The following is a 22,303-nucleotide window of genomic DNA, read 5'->3' as shown; positions in this document are numbered from 1 at the left end:
TATATATATTTGAATGGGGCAATTTTGTGGACCCAACAAATCAATGGCAGGTTTCATGTTGCTTTTCATTTACCTTATTGTAATACTGCAAAAATTTTGGAAAAAAAAAACTGCCATAAAGTCATTATAATGTATTTGTATTTTTAATAGCAATTACACTCCCAAGATTTTAGAAAGGCATGGAGGGTGCAATCAAGATGATTTAGTCATTACTCTTGAACTTCCATACCAAAATGAACAAAGTGCTTCAATAAGAGATTAAGCAACATTTTATGAAAAAGAGTATTTCTGTTGTATAGTATCAATAGCTGTGTTTGACACAAATACAGCTAACATAAAGCAATGGAGGTGAACAATTAATTTTGTTATTTTGGTATTAGGATGGTGCAAGGAAGTAAAAAGAAGTGGCAATAAATTTTTGTATCCTTAAATTAGGAGAGTATGATTTCTAGCATTTCAGACAACTAAATCTGCAAGGTGCAAGTCTCAAATTCTTATTCAGAATAGCGGGAATGTTTCGCTTCCCAGTCTTCTGGTTTGAAACTAGTATTAGCATTTTATGGGAGTGGCCGGGCTTAACATTCTTATTCAGGTTACTTTAATTACCTTTTTCTAGACTTCTGCAATCTTTGACCTATTGGGACTATGTTACTCTTGAAATAGTTGTTTACTTAAAAATTTTTTTTTCAAAAAAAAATTTTTTTCTTTGCAATTTCAATGGATTCAATAATTTAACTTACTACTGTCTTCAGAAGCTAATTGCCCCTCATCTAGAACCAGAATGTAACTCTACTATTTTCTTAAATTCTTTCAACAGACAAATTTCTCAACAGATATTAATGCTTAAAAATAAAATAGAATGAATAATGAAAGCAAGTAAGACTACTTTAGGATTCTCTATACATCCCTATTCGTTGGATAAGAAAAAAAAAAAAGAACTTGAAATATATCTTAAAAGCAGAATGGGTTCAAAGGACTAAACATCTATTTATAAAGTTTCCTTTTATTTCTTCCTCTAGCTTGTTGATGACAAGCTAGTGGTTCTTAAACTTTGATGTTTATGAGGTTGTATGTACAACATCACCTATATTCTAGATGGAATATACTTACTTTATTTTGTTTTGTTTTTTGAGGGGGGAAGGGGCAGAGAGAGAGAATCTTAAGCAGTCCTCCACACCCAGCACAGAGCCCAACACAGGTTTTGATCTCAGAACCCTGAGATCATGACCTGTACTGAAATCAAGAGTCAGGCGCTTAACCGACTGAGCCACCCAGGTGCCCCCTTTCTGATTTTAAATAGCTTCCATGTAGTATAATTCTCATGGAACTCTAAAAATTGCCCATACTATCAGGAGCAGAGTGACACAAACTGTATGGCCTGATAGTATCACCATCATTTGCCTATAATAAGGTCTTAAAAGCTCTCTACTGACAGGAGTTAAAGAAAATATATCTCACTTTTATAAGTAGGGCAGTTAAGTATGGACTGTCTTTGTTTAGGTTAATTTAGGCAATGTCAAAGAAAGTATGACAGATCTTCCTTATCCTTATGTATTCATGGTCATGCATAGGAGCCAAAATAGTACTTCTTACATGGCACAATTCTTCCCAGTTGCAGTCTGAAGCCAAGAAAATGGAAACAGCACCTGACAACAGTCTCTCTGTATCAATCACTGTAAGTCTGTATGGTTTAATCTGCAAGGGTTTAGACCAAAGGATCTAGCCCTTTAATCTGAAAGGGTTAGACCAAACCAAAGTTTGGGATTTTTTTCTTACTACAAAAGCTATTTCTTAAAGCACCCACAAGGTTGTTCATCAAATCAGTTAAGCTCTGTATCATTGGATAAACCGTGAGAGAACCATTCTGTTTGGAAAGATCAAGTTCATGTTGGTGTGGAGAAAACAAAGAAAAGTGAAATAATATTTCTATCAAATTATCATATCCACTCCAGAAACTGCTAATCTTTGCTAACATTCCTTTTAACATATTGAAGTAAGTTAGGATAGAATTGGTAGCTTCAGCATTTCTCTGTTGTCTAAGTGAAATACTAACATGTCCCAGCATAGCCAATTCCTGGTTTCCATCAACTGTGTGTGCCTGTTGCCTGCATCAATGAAGAATTCCATCTTGTGAATTCTTTCAAAAGAAAATAATTTGTATCTTAATAATAGATAGTTGATTTCCCATGCAACACTTTGATAATGCAGATGATATGCCTTTATATATTTCTTTTTATCTTATATTTAGCAACCTATTTTATTTAATTTACCAATGGAAAAAGAAGTATGACTATATGTCATCTCTTCATGCATCAGCAATAAGAAAATAATTCTCAGTAAAGTCTCCTGCCTTATCAAGAAATTTAATTAAGGAACAAAAGGAGATTCTGAAATTCTTTTTTATTTGGCATCCAAAAGATGAATCTTAAAGAGTTTAAACTAAAATTCTGAGCAGATTTTTTTTCTTTCTTCCCTTCCCTTTCTCTCCCCTCCATTCCCCTTTTGTTCTTTTCCCTCCTTCTCCTCCTTCCTTCCTTCCCTCCTTCCTTTGTAAAAGGCCATTCTTAGAACCATTTGATAGAGAGTTCATTCATATCTTCATCTACTTAGTGAATAAGTTTGGCTGTGAACATCCATTCATTGAAAAAGAACTTTTACCTCTGGGGTGCATGGGATACGTGCTCCCCGCCCCCTGGGGTCGGGGGGAATCGCTGCTGCCCACTTCTCCACTATGGCCAAAGGCTGTGTCCTTCCTGACTTGCAGAAGGGTCTGGGGAGGGGGCAGGGCTACCACCAATACCTGCTTCCTCAGTCCTACTAGCCTCCATCAGCCACTCACCACACTGCTGCACTAAATCACTCAGCTCCTACATATATAAAAGGTGACTCTTTGGATTCTAAATTCAGTAAGCTTTTACATGATATTAAAAAAAAAAAAAAAAAAAACACCCTATCAGGACTCTTCTAGACCATCTACCAGGAGACTAGAGAAAGACAATACTCTGATGTTGGATGAAATACTTATGCAGGCTGGATTTGAAAGTAACAAAGACTTACCTATTTCTTTTTTTTTTTTTTTAAGATTTTATTTATTTATTTGACAGAGATCACAAGTAGGCAGAGAGACAGGCAGAGAGAAAGGAGGAAGCAGGCTCCCTGCCGAGCAGAGAGCCCGATGCGGGGCTCGATCCTCGGACTCTGGGCTCATGACCTGAGCCGAAGGCAGAGACTTTAAGCCACCCAGGTGCCCCAGACTTACCTATTTCTTAGTGGGCAAAAACTTTAAGACATGTAAAAATATTGTAGAATTTTGAAGGTCACTTCAGGAAATTCTGAAATTTGGGTTCTTAGTCCTTTCTTTGTGACAAAGATAGGCATCGTTGATTTAGACTTTGCCAAAGATGACCTCACTTCTGAATGAAAGGAATCATTTCATACAGAATGGATTTCTGTAGAAAAGTTAAGAACTCAGCTATTGCTTGATATGAGACCATCCTTTCTGGTGATCAATAGGAAATACAATGGACCTTTGCAAGGTGGTATTTTATTTTGGTTTGTTTGCACTTCTTGACATTAAAACAAAAAGTCAAAAATAAAGTGCTGATTGCCAATTTAAAGATTACTCTAGACACTTAAAAATCATTACTAACGGCATACAGAAGTCTTGTTTGTTCAACATATACTTAAATAAAATATTACCAGAAAACCACTGCAGAAAACATATAATGATTGGGAGAAAGAGCTAGCAGAAGGAGAAAGTGCTTTAGGTAGGATGATGACAGAAGGTGTCCTAAGAAATGTCATTTAACCTAAAACCTTGAAACTCGGGATATGCATGCATACCCAAAAGCTCAGTAGTTTAAAATAGAAAAGTCTATTTCTTGCTCACACAAAATCTTCTACAGATGTAAATAACTTCCTATCTGGTAAACCAGTAATACAGACTGCTTCAGTCTTGAGGTTCTGCATCTCAACCCAAGGATTCCTTGAGTATAAAGGCAGAAAGCTAGTGGATCCTATATGGACTTTCCAGTGCCTCAAACCAGAAGCGACATACCTTATGGCCCATAAATAGTCACATGCCCACCCTAACCAAACAGAGGCCAAGAAAATGCAGGGGAAGAAGTAGAATATTAGGTGAATGGAACAAGGGAAGCTAGAAAAGATCATTTCAGGCAGAGGGAACAGCAACTGGAAGGTTCTGGAGGCAAGTCTGACCTTAAAGTACTCAAGAAACAGATGGAAAGCTGAGTCTTATTAAGCAATGTGGCAAGGAGCAGAATGGTCAAAAGATAATTTTGGCTTTATCAAGGTTAAGAGAAATTGAAATAATATATATAAATCATCAGACATTATATGATCTAAAGAAGTCATATTTATTATTTTTTCAAACATATTTTCTTTTTTATTGTTTAGAGTCTATCCCTATGGTGTTAGAAATAGCTCGAAACAAATGGGCAAAACAAAATAAACAAACAAAAAAAAAAAAAACGAGCTTTACCATCCTCGTATAAAGTTATTTAAGACATAACCAAGAAAACAGTAACAGCAGTTAATCTCAAATACAATGAACTTAGATCTCCCAATAAGTATCAAAAGGTCAATTTTGTATGTAACCTTCTTTAATACAAAAGGCCAGGTGGTTGTAATTTATCTGAGCAAATCAAAATGAGCAAAAGGATGAGTACTGAAAAGGTCATTTAAAAGCTAGATCCCCAGAATGGATATTTAATACATATTACTCCTCAAAGAGTGAAAATGGGAACTGGATAACTTCAAATTTTGAAACATGTGCTAGAAAAAAAAATGTTCCCCCCTCATAGAACACCCTCACACTCATACTGCAGAATACATTACTTCCTCAAGTTAGAGGTCTAAGTTGTCTGAGAAATACTTGTCCTGCTTTCAAGAAGAGCAAATGAATGCCTTTGACATCCAAGACGTGCACAATATGATCAAGTCAACCTTGACAAGTGGAAATATAAAAGCAGCTGATTACAATAGAAACGACACATCGACTCCTGCCTGTGTGCTGGTAATTTATGACTGGAGGCTCTTCTTACAATAAAGCTCAGATCAATCCTTCAGTCGCGTTTCCCCCCTCTCAAGAATTAATTTACTAAAGAAGTACTTTTTTCTCTCCATGATTCTGGGAATCAATACGAAGCTCAAGATTCATTTTTGAACCACAATATGCTAGCGTCTAGGTTAAGAAATTCTAAATGCAACATAATCCAGTTAGCTTTTACATTTACTGTATAAAAGGTTCATGTCAGACATTTAAGTAGTTTGTGACAATAATTTTAAAGTTCTTGAAGAAGTACTTAAATCTTCCTGGAGACATAAGTGACTCAAACACTGGCATTTTCCTCTTAATCGATATTATTAAAATGTTTTTTTTTTTCCTTTAAGGAAAATGTGATTATTTTGCTATTAGCGAATGGAGCCATTTTCGGTTCAATATTGAGAAACTCCAAAAATGGTTTTTCTGTAAAATGTTTCTTTGTGAAATAAGACATCTGTTAATTACGATTTTCTATAGCCTATTGAAAGATACCTACTTTGTTCATGGAAGAATCAATATGATAGATTAATATGCAGTTATTTGTTTTTAATCTTTTGTGCAAGGAGATAGGATATAAATATTTTTAAAACTAATTTCAATCACTTGGATTTTTAAATGTGAAGGACAGTTAGATGCAGCACAAATTACGACTGATATAAGTTGCCTTTCTTATGTACTCAGAATGGTATTTTATACCATAAAAATCAAACTGTAAGAAAAATCAGTGGTCATCGCAGACTCCTTGAAATAACTCATTCTCGGAATTGGAAGGAATCCTAGAGGTTACCTAGTCCAATGTTCCCAAGTGCTCTGAAATTTTTGACAAATGGTTATCTAGCATCCTCACTTATCTCTAGCAAAAAAATTGCTTTTTATGAAGGCAGTATTTTTCCCCCAAAAGGTTTATACTACAGTTAGAATTCATTATACTGAACAAAAATTTATATTCTTGGGATCTTTTTGGATCATTAAAGTTAAATAGAATATTTTTAATCTCCTTAAAATTCCTTCAAATATTTATTATTTGAAATTTCTTATATGTTCAAATTAAACAATTCCCATATCTTAAATTTTGCATTCATTATTCATGCACAAACATTTACGGAATACTTCAATGTTCTGGGAAGAAGGCCAGACACTGCCACTTTAGACATATGTAATATAGTCCTGTCCTCAAGGAGTTTACTCATAGTCTCATAAAAAGCACAAAACTCTTTCTCATTTAACATGGTTTTCAGCATTTTGTTTTTCAATGTTCCTCTTAAATGTAAAATGAACGCATATTTTAGATGTGATCTGACTAGTGTAGAATATGGTAGAAGTATTTCTCTTAATGTATTCCATATTTACATGTGCTTTAAAATAGTTTTTTGTTTTTGTTTTTGTTTTTAATTTTTAGAACAACTGTACTGTTGGACCCAATCAACAATTCCAGGTCTTTCTCACGTGAACTTTGATCAAAACAAGTGTTCCAACTTAAAACTTCTACAACTGAGTTTTTAAATCTAAATCTAGAACTTTACATTGTGTTTGTTTAATTTCTCATGTGTTAGTGTTGTTATTATTTTTATCCTATTTTCCCTTGAGTGCAGAATTGTCTTTGATATTTTGAACCCTCAGTTAACATAATGAACAGTTATCCCCATATTATCATTTGTGTTGAGCCTCTGCTTCACTCTCTGACCAGGTTGGTAAGATTGGATGACAAAGAGAACTATCAGAACAGAGAATTGCCTTACTTTCTAGCAACACAAGGTAAATCATAAAAGCCACCAAGAGAATGACTTTTGCTTTTTATGTTATAGAGTTCCCTCCTTATAGTGACGTCAAAAGATAGAACAGATGAAGTGTATGGATTTAGAAATATCTGGTTTATTTTCATGGGCCATATTCAAATATCCACCCTGGGAGAAAATAGCTATTTGATACCCGAGAAGTTCCACAGCTGGTATACACTCTCTTTTATTTTCAGACTGTGTGAAATCATCCTCTTCCCACTGTAAAAATTTATCCAAAACATAGCCTCCCTAGATCTTTCCCTAAAGTAAAGCTTTTTGGGTCATATGTTGTTGAATCCTAATTTTTATACTTTGTATACATTTCATATGAGGAGTGGGTCCCATTGTCCATGTTAAAATTTCAGTGTCAAAAAGTACTTGGTATATTGCAGATGGTTACTAAATATTTGTTGAATTAAAGAATTAATTTAGGACCAAGGAAGAACCTACGGATGCATCTTGGAATCATGTGGTATAAATACAAGCTCAAGGTCACTCTTCACCACATGGTCTCAGATTGTCTCTAATAAAATCTGAGAGACCAAGCTTTCCTCAGGAGCAATGCCATAATGATGTGCTGTGGCAACAGCTGCAGGGAACTAGAAAGGACATGCTCGTTCATGGGGGCTACCTGCCAGAACAGGCATTCTCAACTTATTATTGAGGTAAACAGAAACAAAGAGGTTTTTGAATAGACAGTGTGGGGAAAAAAGGCATTTGAATATGGTGCTCGTGGCTGATACCATTACAAATTTCTAAACTTTGCAAGAACTGTCTAAGGGATAAGTAAGCCTAAGATCAACATTAATATTTTGCTTAGAAATTTCTCACACTTAACTTGCAGAGACCCTTTTAATTCAGATACCACTGAGTCTTTGCTATGATTTTTGACAACACTAAGACGTAAGTTTGGGCAACACAATTTCTTTTATAAGATTTTATTTACTTATTTAACAGAGAGATTGAGAGAGAGAGAGAGAGAGCACAAACAGGAAGAGCAGCAGGCAGAGGGAGGAGCAGGCTCTCCGCAGAGCAGGGAGCCCAATGTGGGACTTGATCTGAGGACCCTAAGATCATGACCTAAGCTGAAGGCAGACGCTTTACTGACTGAGCCATCTGAGCATCCCTGGGAAACACAATTTTGCTTGAGATAATTCCAGTAGAGGCTAAATATTGGCCTATTTTCTAACTTTGGTAATTGTGGGGCCAGTGCTGTGAAAATGTTCTGTGAGTTAGTACGTATTTGTATTCTTTAAAAATAAGGCCTATGAAACACTTGCTACTGAACTAATACAACTGAAAGGAAATTTTCATGCATCTTGGTAAGAGACAATCCCAACTCTACATGTGAATGGAGAATGGTTCTGGCAAGGACTAAATAGAATAAGTAATATTGAAGGATAGTTTTTGGAATTTATGTGAGGAATTTTTAACTCACAAAGGCAAAATAATTTTACTTTGGACTTTACCTATGATTTTAACTTGAAATCAAAATCTTTTAAGCTTTAATAATTTCCCCTTGAAATTTGATAAAGGGCAGGTGACTCTTCAATTTAGGGCATTTCTTCCTTGTTGAAATTTTAATATTGATCTAACTTTATGCATTTTAGTATTTAATGCAATTATCATTTAATTCAGCATTTAGTACTTAATAAGTTATTTAGTGTGGTCATATAACTAGTGAGACATAATTTGAGAATACATTGCAGATAAATTACCAGGAGTATCATGGGAGCTGATTTATGTACTACATGAGCTTGATATATGTACTGTTCCAACCCATTTCAGAGCTTTCTGGATATGAAATCAAAACTGACCACCATGGGTGCCAGGAGAATACCCAGAGAGTCAGTGATAGGAATTGGCATCCTTCCTCCTGAAGGTGGGTACAGAGCTATCCTGACAAATTGCTGGTTTATTCCCCAGGGTGTATAACCACTCCCAAGGTTGACCATAGCAGGTGGAGTGATTTATTCTATTGATGAATGGGGGTATGTTCAGATGATGTGAATTATACTCTGCTCCTTTATCTCATAATTTCTTATCTGGGAAGATCTCCATGAGGTAAACCATGCCCTAGTCTAGTATCCATGGCAAGTGACTAAATTTGAAGTTATATTTTTCAAACTCATTAGGTTTGCTATTTAATTGTTCAGCTCACATTTGCTTAGAATTCAAATAGAGAGGAGAGTGCTAATAATTGGTCCTTATCCCCTAGAAATAACTGTATTGTTACCCAAGTGTCCATTTCTCTATCTTCTTCAAAACATCTGATACTGTTAAATCCCTTGCTGAAGTCAAGATATATCATACCTGTAGACTATTCTTGCTGTATCACCCAAGTTATCCTAACAAAAAAGAAAAATAGTTCAGTTTTGAAGTCCTAACTGACTCATAGCTCTGGACTTTCTAACACCACTGCTTTTGCTTTAGTAACTAAACAAACAAATAAATGCTAATTAGGATACCTTATTTTAGCACCTCTTTCCATTTGAACGAATATAGCTTTTCTTTAAACATTTTGAAATCTATCACCACTTCCTCATATCAGGGAGATCATATGATAGTTGTCTTTCTCTGCTTGACTTATTTCGCTAAGCATGATACGCTCTAGTTCCATCCATGTTGTCGCAAATGGCAAGATTTCATTTCTTTTGATGGCTGCATAGTATTCCATTGTGTATAATCTATCTTGCTAAAATGTGTAATACCTCCTATATTCATTTTCCTTGCTGTTATATACTCTAAAATGAAATCAATTTTCTTTTCCTTAAAACTTCTACACCCCCAGCATGGTTGGTAGTTTCTTCCACTATTCTGTCTCCCTTCTGAAAGTTGAAGCTGTCAGCAAAGCAACTCAAGAACTGATCATATCTTCAGCTTTCTGTGGTGTGTGCCTTTAGCAGATGTCCAGATGGTTTCTATTCTTCTACAATTACTCTATCTTGATACAGTGCCAGTTTTGTAATCTATCTTGGGACAAAGACAATTTATCACAGGTCATGCAATTATGACTACACACATTTTCAGCTCAAGGGATATACCTTGGAGTTCAAGTGCAATACTCATGAGAACCACCAACTCTAAAAGTAAAACTGCCATTCATGTACTCCCTCTCCATTTACTATCCCCTTTTATGAATACTACCTTGACTCACAAACACCAATCCTCCATCTCAGATCTATACATGACCAAAATAAATAACTAATCTACAAGTTTTAAAGCTTCTAAATTTCACCCAAATCTTTGAATGTTTTCAATGATATTTTTATCTTTTCTCTTAATATGGGTGAGTGACTTCCTTTAGTGAAAAATAGTGTATGTTATGCTCAATCAATAGAAAACTGAGATATGCAGATTTTTGCTAAGGTTGTAGAGACTAGCAAGAAATAGGACAGAGCACTTGTCTTCCAGATTTATATTATCCTTATGAGATTGAGATTTAAATAAAGAAATGTTAACTTGCAATAGAAGATTTTAATGATGAAACAAATCAGAAATGTAAATGTGTGATCACATGTTAAATGAGTGGCATAAACAAATACTATGATCTTAGAAAAAGTATCTGCATGGACTAGACTGGTACTAAAGGCTTCACGAAGTCTGCGAGGCAAAGCTGATATTTAAAGGAATTGCTGAATTTGATGAACCATATTATGAGAATTAAACAATAATTTGGGTATGAATAATTCTTTCACTTCACAATTAACATTTTATGAGAATAAACAAGGCCCTTATTTCTCTATACTACAAATTCCTGCATATCATTCCTTCTCATTTGTCAAACACCATACCTGTTTCTCTTTCCTGCTTTCATTCTCTTGGAATCACTCAAATTATGTCAACTCTGAATTCCATAGATCTTTTTCTACCCTGCCTTTTCTACAACTTTTTACATTTAACTATAGGAAACAAGTTTTTGCCCTTCAAACACATTGGGATAAGTTTGAGTTACCAAGATTTGAAAAACATAACTACATTTGCATTGATCATTTCTGTGTCATAAGCTTTGCTCAACAGACAGTGCAGTATATGTTGGACAAGCATGATATCCAAGTGTATCACGTGCCAACAAATGCCAAAAGAATTCTACCACTGATTTGAATGTTTTAGGCTTTGTTAATTAAGAAATCACCTTATATCCATCAACAGTTTGAAGGCCAAGTGGGTCAAGAGTCAAAGAAATATATAGATTATTAGAGAGTAAGTGAATTTTTATGGATACTATTAAAATACACCTGAAAATTTAATTGGTCTCTCCTACTTTTCAAACAACTGTTTTAGAGAAGAGTTTTTATCAGTAATAAAAGTAAAAAAAAAAACCATAAATTATTACTCAATCCACTGAATGCCATCGTTTTCAACAAAACACATGCATATTTCTTTTCTAAGGATCCCAAGGAAAAAATTATAATTTATTTTCCCGAATCATTGCCTACTTCCTTCAAAAAAGTGAGATGAATAAGCAAATGTTATTCCAATTTAAATGTTGTATTGACTTCAAAACACAAAAAGAGAGATGAACACCATATATTAATTCAAGTTGGAAGCTACTGAAAGCTCATCAGTCTAAGTAGTATATACCACAGACATTAGAAAATACACAGAGTCAATAAGAGTTTAAATGCTGCCCGTTAGCAATTCTCTTGCTAACATTTCAGCTTGAACTTACAATAACATTTATGATAATTCACTGTATACTGCTGACTTAAAACATTTAATTGGAAATGATGCAAACATACCTTCAGAGAATAATGTATCAAATTTGGTAAGATTTTCTTTAGTGCAAACAAAAAGGAAGGAAGAATGAGTATAATGTCATTGGAAACAATGCCCTCTTTGTATAAAAAGATCTCTTAATTCTTTCAAATAAATGGTATTAAAAAGTGAATAAGAGTTCATGAATTTTCAAATGTATTTTTATTATCTATTGATATATCTTTTTATTAGAGCAATAATTCCCTTGAGGAATGTTACTCTTTGAAAATAATTGTGCCATCACAAGAACCTTGCCATGCCAGGCTCTAATTTCCTTAGGGAATAGTGAGTCACAAAGGATATCTAGGATTTGCTAAAAGGGCACAAAACAATTCTAGTTAAGAGATCTACTTCTGTTCTCCTTGTCTCTCTATTGCAATGGTGACAACTCTGATCTATACAAAATTAGAAGCTTGAGATAGCCTTCAGCAAATTGGTAAAAGGTTCTCAGTTCTACCCTGTATTTCCTGCCACCTTTAGAAATCCCAGCAGTTATGTCTTTCCCCAATATTAGTACAGCAGGATGAATGATGACTTTTATCTCAATTTTATTATATATGTAATTAAAATAATTTGAAAGGAAGAGACTCATAAGATAAAAATTGATTATAAGAAAACATTAAGGAATATTTTTAACTAATTTGCAAAGATTAGTGAAGAACTTCAGTAATTGTATTAAAAGAATAGTCAGTTGGCTTTTTTGATAAATTATTTGCTAATAGATACTAAGAACATCAAATGTTCAAACATACTTTGAGTCTGTTAAGTCCACCTTATGACTCCCATTTATAAAATAATCATTGACACAAGCAAGATTTACAAATTCCTGTCAAAGAGCAACATTTACAAATTCCAGACAAAGTACAATTTAAAATAATGAAAAACTGGAGACAATTTGGCTAAATAAACTAGAATATCAAAAAAGTAAAATACTATATAACCATTAAAATTATGTTTTCAAGGAATTTATAATGATATTGGAAAATGTCAAGGATGTAATTACATGTAAAACCAGGATAATACATATACACACATATATAAACTCATATGTAAAATTATATATGATAAAAATAAGATTTGAAATATTTACTTTGGGTTTGGGGATGAAGGAATGGGGGAGGACCAATATAATTAATCTCATATTTTGCATGAAGTACAAAACAAAAACATCACCGTTAAGTATGATCCCACTTATATACCTATATCATTTTAACCTACATCTTTATGTCCAGGAGGAAATACAATGATGTTTTATTTTTAGAACATGAATTTTAATTCATTTAATTTATATTTTTCCTGACTTTTCTATAGAGGTTTCTATAACAAAGAAAGGAGAATATTCCATCATTCTTTTGAAGACTCTCAACTGTTGAAACTGTTACCATAAGAATGTATGATTTGAAAAACAAAGCCAATAAAGTAATAGAGTAATAACTTTTGGTATTTTCAAAAGCTGGTGTATTTGTGCCTATTATTTATAATATATATTACATAACACTACAAGATAAAAGTGGCAAGGATTAGTACTTGCTTGAGATAAAAGTACTAATGAGTTCTAGGAGAAATCCTGTGTGTAAATAATTACAATTAAGATAAATAATAGCCAATAGTCAATTATTTATCTTAACTGGTACTACATATACTTTAATTTTTTTGAGAGAGAGAATGGCGGGAGGGGGAGAAGGAGAGGGAGAGAATCTTAATCAGCCTCCACACCCAGCACAGAGTCTGAGCCAGGCCTGCGATTGTGACCTGAGCAGAGATCAAGAGTCGTACGCTCAGCCAACTGAGCCACCCAGGTTCCCAGGTACTATGTATATTCTTAATAAAATTTAGGAAACTTATAAAGAGTTACTGGAAAAATTAGTGAATACAGCATTTAAAGAATCTTAATTAAATGGAAATAAAATTGTTGGTGTTGAAACCAGAGTAGTTATCTGTTTCAGAGGCCAGTGAAATAGCTCAGAGGACAATTTTAAAGATCTGATTGTGTGTAGTTATTCTCATCAGAAGCGATCTAGATAATACAAGTTCCATTGATCCAACACTGCATGGCACTATGACTGAATTTAAATTGGCATATTTAACTCTTTAGCCTTCAAAACTAGATTAGATTAGGAGTAGGAGTACTATGACAAAGCTTGCCATCTGGTAGGAGACAATTCAGATATCTTCACTTAATGTTTCAGTGTCAGGATTTTGAACTGGGCCTACAAGGTGAAGACAATTTTGGTACCCTAAATGCAATCACAGTGTTGTTATAAGAAGGAAGTAGAGAAAGATTTGACTAGAGAAGACAAGGCAAGGAAACTTTAAAGCAAGAAGAGACACAGCAGGCTTTGAAGATGGAAGAAAGGGGCCAGGAACTAAGGAATGTAAGGAATATAGCTTTAAAAGCTAGAAACAGCAAGATGAAGCCTTTTCTCCTAGATTCTTCAGTCAGAGGCGGTATGCCCTGACCCCTTGATTTTGGCACAGTAAAGTGGATTTCAGAATTTTGACCTGCAGAATTGTAAGGGATAAATATGTATTTGTTTTTTCAGCAGAACTGTGGTAATTTGTTACAGTAGTCACAGAAAATTAATACAATAGGTATGTGGAAGAAGGCCTGAGCCTGGAGCGATACAAGCACCTTAAGAAGAGGTGTGGAAAATTAACATTCTACACTGATTGATCTTAAGTATGACTATGTCTGTCAAGAACCTGCATTATTACACAAACTAATTTTGTCCAGCCTGGAAAAAGTTGTCAAAATTATTCAGAAAAGAAACCAAACAGAATGCACACGGAAAGTTTCTTCTATCATAATCCCTGTGACCTGACTAGGAAATTTAGAAAAATAGAAGAGTGAATGTATTTTACTCTACAGGTGTTTTTAAGCTCTTCCTTAACACGTGGCAGAACTCTTAAAGTGGGTATACATTTCACTACCCAATGTGATGTAATATAAAATATTTTAAATGTTAAATATTAACCAAAGCAAGCAGTTAGCCTGTGGTGAAGAACACATTTAGAGTAAAATGAAGCTTGAGATAAAATTCAATAAATTCAACAAAATGAAAAGATAGCATTGGTCTGAGAAGTAATATTCAGCATATTCCTTCCCTTTACTATCTTTATCAAAACCTTATGATTTTAACCAATCCTGCTTTCTGGGACATAAAGAAGAAAATTTCTACTTGTGATACTAAAAGTAAAAATGTCTATTGTATTGGAATGACTATAATGTATACTTACACTTGAAAAACAGAAGTGTACAGACTTAGTTCTTGAGTTCTTAGGATTCAGAGGGAAACAGACAGTCTGATAAGGCGAGGTCAAAGTGAAGAGCAAGGGAAACCTACATGCATCTATTTAAGGTGATTGGTTTAATTCAATAAGCATTTACTAACTGCAGACCAGATTCTGGGGACTGTGCCAGGCAAGTAGAAAAGAGATATACCTGTCTTTAAAACACATAATTTAAATATGCCATGAAAGAGAAATCCATACCAGCTATGGGAGCAAAAGAGAAGGGTCATTTAACTCATACGAAGAGTAAGTAAATGGTGGGCTATGAAGGTCTTCGGACGAATTTTGAAAAAGAAGGTGATAACTACGGTTATCCGAGAGAGGGAGGTTAAGGGGAGAAGGAAGGAGGGTAAATAGAGAAGAAAAATGAAAGTACATTAAGCAGAAAGACTGGAATAGGAAATGTGAAGGCATAAAATAAAATAAAATAAAATACTATGGAATAGACAACATTTTGCTTTCCTTAGAACATATGGGAAAGCAGTGGAAACGAAGTTAGGTCGGCAAGCCTTTGAAACCCATATCTCAAAGCGTTCTACAGAAGATGGAGAGTCTAGGTATGGTAGCTTCTGCTTTTCAATTTAAAGCATTTACTGCAAGACACAAACATTTTATTGTCCACAAGTGATAACTGCTTAAAAATGTATCCTGGCTAATATTTTTCTTAAAAATTAAATTATGAAATATTTCTTAAAATAGTATATATAACTCCTGTATACAACTTGAAGAATAATGATTGTTATGGCTTGAATCAAGCCCTCCCCAACCAAAAAATACCTAGAAGTCCTACCCCCAGGACCCCAGAATATGACCTTATTTGGAAATAGGGTGCTTCCAGATATAATCGGTTAAGATGTGGTCATACCGGAGAAGTCTGGGTCCTTAATCCAATATGACTGGTGTCCTTAAAAAAAACAAAAACAAACAAAAAACCAAAAAAAGTATGTAATGCAAAGAGGCAGAGACAAAGGGGAAAGCCATGTGAGGATGAAGCCAGAGACCAGCGTGAGGCATCTGCCAGCCATGGAAAGCCACAGCCAGCCCAGCACCAGATACCAGGAGAGAGGCATGAAGGGACTCTCTCTCATAGCCTTCAAAGGAAGCAGCCCTGCCAGCATCTTCATCTTGGACCTACAGCCTGCAGAACTGTGAGACAATAGATTTGTGTTTTTAAGTCACTCAGTTTGTGGTACTTGGCTGAAGCAGCCCTAGAAAACCAAGTTACAAAATGAACATCCATGTACTTGAAATTGCTTAAGGAAGAGAACGGTCGAGATCTTTGAGGCTCCTATGTAACTTTCCTGGATTATATCACTATCCTTTCAGATGATACCATATCCTGAATATTGTGTGGATTGTTCTCTTTATTTTAAATAGTTTCCCACAAATGTGCATATCGCTAAACAATAAAACACTTAGATATAACTGTTTTCATTCTTTCCATGCTCTATACAGCCAGCAGTTTGCTCGCCTGCACACTACACGTTCCCCCACTCTCTGAACTGCTAAGAACAGATTCTACACTTGATCTTAGCCAAAAGGCCGAGAAGTGATCCTCCCGACTCTCTGAAAGTAGAGTGTTCCTATGAAGTCTCATAAGCCAAAATGGCCTTAAAGCAAAGAAGCAATTTCCATTAATTTAAATGGGAAAAAAATATTTAGCATTCCCAGGCCCCAAAATAACCTCTCCTGAGGCTTTTCTGATACCTTAGGACACATCTTGCTAACAGATGCACAAAATAAATGGAGATAAAGCACAGATGCTCACAGACACAGTTCAGAGCTCTGGCAGCCTGATGCTGAGACGCTGAGTATCATTCCCAGGGAAGGCTCTGAATCACTTCCATGGGGAGAAGCAGGACTACACTCTGGACTCAGAGTGTGTGCTGACCCTTTAAGGAATGGCTGTAAAACACTGAGTGCTATTTTTGACTTTCACCTATTTCATAAAAGTGAAAGTCCTCTTCAGATTTCTTTTGTTTGCAAAAACCCATAGTAATGTAAGTTCTTCCGTAAAAGCAAGTGGCCCAATGTGAGCTTTCAAAAAGTGGGGGATACTTGTGTTATGTTTTCGAGGCTTATTCATGTCGATGACTCTCTATGTAGGTAATTCTCTTTTTTACTCATACCATTCTATATACAAATATAGCATAATTTGTTTATAAATGGACACCTGTTAATTCTAGCTTTTGCTATCAAAAATAATACTGCCAAGAAAAATTTTATATATAATCTCCTAGTGCACATGTCCAAGTGTCTTTGGGAGAGCAACCCACAAATTCATGATGTGTATCTTCAACTTTGCTAAACTATTGTCCTATAATTTTTTAAATTGAAAGGTTTGGCTTTTTACTTTAAATAATATTTGATTACCATTCACCCATCTGAGATTAATTTTTGTGCATGATCAAATTGGGCTCCTCTTCCTTTTTTCCATATGGATAATCAATTGTACCACCATCATTTATTAAATATTCTTTCCCCACCATTATGCAAATAAAGACATAAATGAAATTCCCATATATTTCCATACATTCATGTGGAGTCTATTTCTGGACTTTCTATTCAATTCCGTAAGTGATGTATCTTTACGCAAGCACCACAGTTAATTTTGATTTCTGGAAAGGAAATTCCCCCAAATCGTTTCATCTTTTTCTAGAGTATCGTGGTTTTCTTTTATTTATTTGATTTTATTAAATTTTTAAATTATAATTCCAGTATAGTTAACAGACCATGTTACATTACTTTCAGATGTACAGTGTAGTGACTAAAAATTTCTGTGCATTACATGGTGTTCCTCACGACCAATGTACTCTTTAATCCCCGTCATCTATCTCACCCATTCCCCTACCCACCTTCCCTCTGGTAACCAACAGTTTGTTCTTTCTAGTTAAGAGTCTGCTTCTTGGTTTTTCTCTCTCTCTTTTTTCTCTGTTTGGTTGTTTTGTTTCTTGCTTTCCACACATGAGTGACATCATATGATATCTGCCTTTCTCTGACTGACTTATTTCACTTAGCATTATACTCTCTAGCTCCCTCCGTGTTGTTGCAAAGGGCAAGGTTTCACTCTCTTTTATGGCTGAATAATATTCCACAGCATATATATACACACTAAATCTTCCTTGCTTATTCATCTGTTGATAAACACTTGGACTGCTTCCATCTTTTATTTACTTAATATCAATTATTTTAAAATAATTGTTGACCTATTTTTATAAGTTAATGTGTACATTACACATACTCATTAGGTTAAAAGCATAATATAATGAACACCCCTAAACCCATCATCCAACTCAAGAACTAGACATTACTAAAACTTCCTTCCATCTATTTACTCTTACTATTTCATTCCTGTGCTTCCCCACTCTAAAGATAATCACCACTGTAAATAGTTTAGGCTCATTCTACTTTTTTTTTTTTTTTTAAGATTTTGTTTATTTATTTGACACAGAGAGGGAGCGATCACAAGCAGGCAGAGCAGCAGGCAGAGAGAGGGGGGAAGTAGGCTCCCTGCTGAGCAGAGAGCCCGATGTGGGGCTCAATCCCAGGACCCTGAGATCATGACCTGAGCCGAAGGCAGAGGCTTTAACCCACTGAGCCACCCAGGCGCGCACATTCTACTGTTTTTAAAATGTTCTCTAGCTACGAATAATACTTTACAACTTGCTTTTTTCACTTAACTTATGTTTCTAACTTTCATCCATGTTGTTCTGTGAGGCTATAATTTCTTTCTTTTATCCCCAGTGATTTGCACTGACAGATGCTTGTTCTTCTGTGGAAATTTTAAGGTTATCTTTTATGTTCTATAAAAACTTTTTTCAATGAAAATTTCATTAAATCTATAGATCAGTGTGAGTAGAACTGATAACTTCACTAATGGAATCCTCCTATCCATGAAGGAATTTCTCTTCATTTAGTTGTATCTTCATTAAAATTTCTCAATACAACTTTATACAAGTTTATTATCCTATAACTTCATATTTTTCTACATAAAAAAATTTGCACATCTGTTAAAATTCATACTAATTAGCTTATATTTTTATTGCTACTATAAATAATATTTTTAAAGATCACAATTGCTATTTGTTGCTTTTTATATAAACTTTTTTGAGTGTATTTAGAGTACTTCTGGTTACTTGCTAACTTTTTATTATCTACAAAAATTTTTTAATGTATTCATTTATATTTTCTATGTAGACAATTATACAATTTATAAATAATGAAAAGTGTATTTATTTGTGATCTTAGTATAACTTCTACTTTTTTCTTAACTAACTGCATTGGCTAAAGGCACCAGCACAATTTTAAAGAGAAGAAGAGATAGAAGGAATTCTTTCCCTGTTTATGATTTTAAAAGGTGTGTTTTGTATCTTTCTCCACTGAGTACCATGTTTTCTCTGTATTGGACTTCTACAGATACTTTTTATCATTTAATTTCTTTGTATTTCTAGTTTGCCAAGATTATTCTTTTAGTCATGAATGAAAATTTTGGCACCCTTTCATCTACTGTGATGACCATACGACTCTCTTCCATAAATACAATAAGCATTGATATTCGGAGGTTGGACAGTGGGCAAATAACAAGAAGGCTTAAACGCAAAGGTGATTAAAGAACCAAGACTGCATGAAGTTACAAGTGCTAAAGGAAGGGAAAACTCCTACTAAACAGTAAGAGTGTTCGAATGTAACAGACATAGTCTGCTCCTGATTTTTGTCACTGTCCTTTAACAGACCGATCACAGTGCTTTTTATTCTTTTTGACATTGTCCTGACATGATATAAACAAAATTTTTTAATGTATCTGCTTGACTGAATTCATGCACCAGTGTTTTTGAACTGAGTTTGGCAAGAGGTTTCCATTTCTGAAGAATTTACTCCATAATTCTCTTTAGTTTTATTGGCCCTTTCATTTTCTTGGCAACAAACTGTTCTTATAGTCCTGATAATTTAGAAGTTTAATAGGAAGGATTTGGCTTTCTTCTCCTGATAATTTTTCACAAACAGGGAACTAATATTTCAGTAGGTTGTAGCTGACTACTCTTTATAAGATGGACTTCTCAGTCCGTCAACTGGACCGCATGGTCCAAAAGAACTCTTCTGGTTGCCCATGTGGTTTAGGGCCATTGTAATTTTTCATTAATGAGACAAAACAAAAGAAAACAAAACCAAAATACAATCAAACAAAAATCAAAAAGAAAGCAATTACTGCACAAATGAGACTATGGTTTGGATTTGCAGTTCTATTCACATTGGGCAGCTGTGTGATGCTTCTGCTTTCAGCTTTTTGGTTGAAATTTTATTTTTAACCCTTCACTTCCCAAGTGATCTCAGTCTCTCATGAGAATGACACTGCTTGATCAATGATTACAGAAAAGCTCCACTATCTCAATTCATGAACTGCCAAATTTAATGATCAGCAACCTTAGTGTAGCCACTAACACTTCTGCCAAATAGTAAAAGGTATGTGGATATTGTTTAAGTAAGTCTTGATTTTTTTCCCCTTGTTCCTCTCTGTTAGCTATCCTACACAGATTGTGTAAGCAGAAAGCACTGTTCTGTGGATGTGCACCGTTGATGGTCTTTTTGACATAACCCCTGGAAAAAGCACTGAACCAAATATTGCTAGTAATGATAATTTCTGGATAGTCATTCTTTTTTGCCTTCTTATGTTTCTTCTGGATACTCAGACACAACAATAGCACCCTTCCAATTCTACTGAACTCTATCTGCATGCCAGATGCTGGGAAGATTCATCATGCTGAGATGCCTAGATTGAAAATTTTGGCATATATTCTGCTTCAAGGGAATTCAGATTCTCTAAAATCTATGAAAATCATGGTGACACAAGCCCAATATTTTACTTGGACTTTATTTTACTTTATTTTTTTTCCTTTTGCAATAATTTGATTGTTTTCATCGCATTTGATTAACTTCTTTAGTATTAATTTGGTAAACTCTACAACCCCCTTCCTTCTGTCTTGGGTAACACTTCTCTTCTCTTCTTTGCTTTTTTTTTTTTTTTTTTTTTTAAGGGTTACTTAGGTAGTATATTTAACCTGGGTCCATTTCTCTGACTTTTGCACTGCCAAATATGTAGAAACTACGGAAATATCCATAAAAAGAGTTCATCGCTATTTCTCTATCACTACAATGAGTTGTTCAACATCAATGTGACAAAGAGTATAAATCAAATACTCTGAAAGTTTAAGCTCTACTCACTGTGTTTCAAAAAGGAAAAGTGGGTCAATTTAGAGTTCATCAATTATATCACATTAAATTAGCCTCCATCATTGACTTGGCTCGACAGCTTTCATCTATTTTAATTTACAACAAAAAGGACAGCCAAGTACAGGATAGCAGCAATGACATGGTCAAAAGGAGGCTTTGTCTTCTTAGCTGTAAAGAATGTTTTGCTTTGGTACCATTAAGATATTATTAAAGACCTCTAAGTCAAAGGAAGTATAAAAGTAACATAAAATATGGTATGTCCCATAATATGTACATTCATAAACACAGATTTATAGTGGAATCCTATATCTAACACACTGAAGTTTTTAATTAATTTTTAAAAATAGATGATATTCTCATAAAGTACAAGCTCCAACGGTGATATGCTGTTAACATGGCAGAACACAACCAGTTCTTTACATTATCCACGATTCTATTCCTTCAGAGACACATATTTCTCTTATAATAAAAATGATATTTTAGAGACATTATTGAGTGAGGTATCAGTCTACCTATGACACCAAAGAGGAGGACTAAAACACTTTTTAAAAAATTTATTTATTTGACAGAGGTCACAAATAGGCAGAGAAGCAGGCAGAGAGAGAGGAAGGGAAGCAGACTCCTTGTCGAACAGAGAGCCCAATGCGTTGCTTGATCCCAGGACCCTGGGATCATGACCTGAACCGAAGGCAGAGGCTTTATCCTACTGAGCCACCCAGGCACCCCTAAAACTTTTATTTTAGTTAACTGGAATTAAGGAAAATGCAAACAATAGCTAATCCAAGTTCATCTTGGATTTGAAGCTGAATATTAAAGGCAGGTACAGGAGGTGTACATGATCATGGCCACTCCCAGAGGTAAAAAAGTAGAATATGGAGTACAGTAAGATATAACTTTATCCATGATGGAAAATAAGAACATGCAGGGAAAAGATAGTTACAATCCTAGAAAGAGTAGAAGATGATAAGCTTTTGCTTTAAAAATAGTATATTGAGGGCGCCTGGGTGGCTCAGTGGGTTAAGCCGCTGCCTTCGGCTCAGGTCATGATCTCAGGGTCCTGGGATCGAGTCCCGCGTCGGGCTCTCTGCTCGGCAGGGAGCCTGCTTCCTCCTCTCTCTCTTTCTGCCTGCCTCTCTGCCTACTTGTGATCTCTCTTTGTCAAATAAATAAATAAAATCTTTAA

At 34.8% G+C, this 22,303-nt stretch overlaps 1 protein-coding gene and 1 pseudogene across 1 annotated transcript in view; both read right to left on the bottom strand.

The window, feature by feature from the left end:
* The window catches only part of ATRNL1 (attractin like 1), an 806,361-nt gene that overhangs the window by 259,430 nt on the left and 524,628 nt on the right, over positions 1-22,303 (bottom strand). The gene's annotated exons all lie outside the window — the stretch shown is intronic.
* On the bottom strand, positions 16,234-16,446 carry LOC132016928 (U2 spliceosomal RNA; annotated as a pseudogene).

Source organism: Mustela nigripes, chromosome 4 (genome assembly GCF_022355385.1).
Source record: "Mustela nigripes isolate SB6536 chromosome 4, MUSNIG.SB6536, whole genome shotgun sequence".
NCBI lineage: Eukaryota > Metazoa > Chordata > Mammalia > Carnivora > Mustelidae > Mustela > Mustela nigripes.
The sequence above is the reverse complement of the archived record's forward strand: the minus strand, read 5'-3'. Positions and strand labels throughout refer to the sequence as shown.